Raw genomic sequence first — 3235 nt, forward strand, 5'->3', positions numbered from 1 at the left:
TTCTGAGTCGGCCCCCCGGCTGTCTTCAGAGGAAGTGAGGACCCTGCTTCGTTCCCCACCAGCCACACGCTACGGAGAGTATTGCGTCCGTCCGTCCGTCCGTCCGTCCGGGGTTTCACCTCCTACCGTTTTGAACCTTTTCAGAGCACAGGGACCGGAGTGAGGAGGGCCTTGGCGGCCTGTTAAAGGGACAGAGTGGGAAGGGCGTGGCTCTGTGCTCGGGAGAAGGAAGCCCAGTGGGTGTGCTTCTGAAGGACTCGGCGGAGAGGGAGAGACCCGTCTGGTCTGGGGTGGGGCAGTGAAGAGACGTGGAGGGCATGACAGGGATCCGTATTCAGCCCAGCGTTAGACTCGGTCTCGCAGGGAAACCGTGGCCTCGCACAGGGTGAGCGCCCCGTCCCCGGAAGCATGCAACTGGCCCGAGCAAGAGAGTGCGTGCCTGGGGTGCGGGGTCCTCCTCTCTCCTCCGCCCTATGAGCTGGGATTCCTGGTCCTATCCCTTCTTCCAGGGGCGAAGGCGTAGGTACCAGGCAAGATGTGCCTGTCTGGATGCAGACAGACCCCGGCCGCCCGAGTCTCCCTGGCGACGATACGGACTGTGCGGTTCACCAAGTCCCAGGCGCCGAGCCTCGGTCCGGCAGGGGTGATGTCACCGTGGAAACGCGAGCATCCCGGCCGCTTTTTCCAGGTCACGGAGCTGTCCCTGCAGCAGGAAGAGGCTCTTCCTGGCCCTGGTCTTCTCAGGGGTCCCCGGCCGGGCATCCTGTTTCTGGTCCGGCCGGGCATCCTGTGGGGCCCCTGGGGCGCTGGAGCCGGGCAGAGCCCTCGGTGCTGCTCGCATCAGCTGGGGGATCGGGCGGGAGCCCAGGCGCCGAGGACAACCTGAGGAAGAGCCGCCCAGGGCCCAGAGAGGACCTCTGCCGGACCATCCGTCACCGACCTCAGTCCTCCTGGGCCAGTTCTCTCATCACCCTTTCCAGAGGCTCACCGCTGCCCTGAAGCGGACAGGTCCGTGGTGTCTAGCACATTCCGATATGGGCACAGTTTTAATGTGCCCATCTAGCACTTTCCGATATGGGCAACCGTCCCCACTGCTCACTTAGAACATTTCCGTCACAGCCGTCCACTCTTTCTTGTTTTTTAAAACTTCCATGCTATGCTGAGAACTTTTTTCTTTAACTATTTTAACCATTTTTGAATTTATTTTAAATAATTTTTATTGATTTCAGAGAGAGAGGGAGAGATAGCAACATCAAGAGAATTATTGATCGGCTGCCTCCTGCATGCCCCCTACTGGGGATCGAGCCTGAAACCCAGGCATGTGCCCCTGACCAGGAATTGAACCATGGCTTTCTGGTTCATAGGTCAAGGCCCAACCACTGAGCCACACTGGCCAGGCTATTTTCACCATTTGTAAGTGTACAAGTCAGTGGTATTCAAGTCCATTCATCACGGTGTGCAGCCATCACCACCGTGCAGCTCGAGGTTGTCATCATCCCACTCGTTGATCACTGTGTTTCTGTTATTCTCGTTATAAAACAGAATTTTAAAATCTCTGTCCACATCTTGAACAGTGCAGGTGTGTCCTCTATTCTAGTGACATAAGAGCAAGCGACACAGATCCAGGGAAGAGGACAAAATGCAAGTACCAGTTCATCTCTTTCTCGGGGTGGGGGGGGGGAGTATTGTTTTGCCGATTTGATGGTGCTAAAATTAGAGGTTGCCAGTTTTAAAGTCAGAATCAAAGTGTGTATATTTCCTTATGTGTAATGTGGCCCCTCCCCGCCAGCAGCAGTGGGGGGTCTGGGGGGCCCAGGCTCATTCCTCCACATCCTCCTGCCTGGGGCCCAAGGGGTCAAAAGGCCAGAGAATGGGGAGACTTTTCTCCTCGAAACAGCTCCTGGGCCCCTGGACATGAATGCGCAGCGCCCATCGCACACAGACCTTCCCAGCTCACATTCCCCGGGGCCGGCGAGGCAGAAAATGCCCGAGAACAAAGCTCCGGCCCTAAAAAGACCTCCCTTTCAGTGCAGGGTCAATTCCACACGGGGGCTTCCGGAAGAGGCACCTTTAACTTAAGAAAAGAGAAAAGGGAGGGGGAGCCCAGGAGCCAGGGAGAGGACACCCAGGAGTGTGCATGGCCCCATGCGCCTCCTAGGAGGCGGGGCGGGTGCGGGACCCCCCCGGCCCCGGGAGTCCAAGAAATAGATGCACTTCTCCACCTTCTGTGAGTCCTTGTGCACATCTAGGGGCCCGGTCTAGTCCTCGGGATGAATGGGCGCACGGCCGGCGCCCACCCTGCCTTTCTGCGTCTGGGGTGTCTGGCCAGGATGCTGTCCCGCTAGGGAGGACACTGTGCCTCCTCCCCTGTCCCTGAGCAGGCGGCCTGGTCACTGCAGCCTGAGCACGCGGTTGTGTCCTGGCATACAACCCACCTGGTGCCACCTTCTCCCCACAGCCTTTCAGGACATACCAACACGCACTTGGGCCCAGCCGGTGTGGCTCAGTGGTTGAGTGTCGTCCTAGGAACCAGGAGGTCACGGTTCGATTCTTGGTCAGGGCACAGGCCTGGGTTGTGGCCGCAATCCCCAGTGGGGGGCATGCAGGAGGCAGCCGATCAATGACTCTCTCTCATCATTGATATTTCTATCTCTCCCTCTCCCTTCCTCTGAAATCAACAAAAAGATATTTACAAAACAAAACAAACCCCATGCACTTTGGTTCATTAAAGTCAACAGCCTCTACATGTCACCCCTTATGAAATGTCAGAAAACGAAGACTCCCCATGGAGCGCCGTCTGGCTTAGTTGGGGTGCCACCCCTGAACCCTGGCTCCTAGCCTGTCTGGGGACACGGTCCAGCATTGTGGGGTCTCTGGGACCAGCTGCTCCCTTGGAGCTGGGCCAGCCCCATGGAGAGTGTAACCAGGGGCGGCCCAGTGCACACTCCCCACCCAGGGGCCAGGTCAAGGTGACAGGGTTTCTCACTCCAGCCAGAACCCCTCGCCGCGGGCTCCAGGGTAATACGCTCAGCCTTGGAGCTGGAGCTGCACGCGGTTCATTTCTGGGCCAGATCCCTGAAGCTGAAGGGTTTATTTTTAAGGACAAGCCGTTTGCTGTTTTCAGCGTTTCTCATCAGAAATAGTGCAATTCAGCCCGATCTGCATTGGAAGCGTAATTTATCATCTCGCACAGATGGCTGGCTGAGGGCGGGGAGAAGGCTTGCTTTTCATTGCG

Source organism: Myotis davidii, unplaced genomic scaffold (genome assembly GCF_000327345.1).
Source record: "Myotis davidii unplaced genomic scaffold, ASM32734v1 scaffold238, whole genome shotgun sequence".
NCBI lineage: Eukaryota > Metazoa > Chordata > Mammalia > Chiroptera > Vespertilionidae > Myotis > Myotis davidii.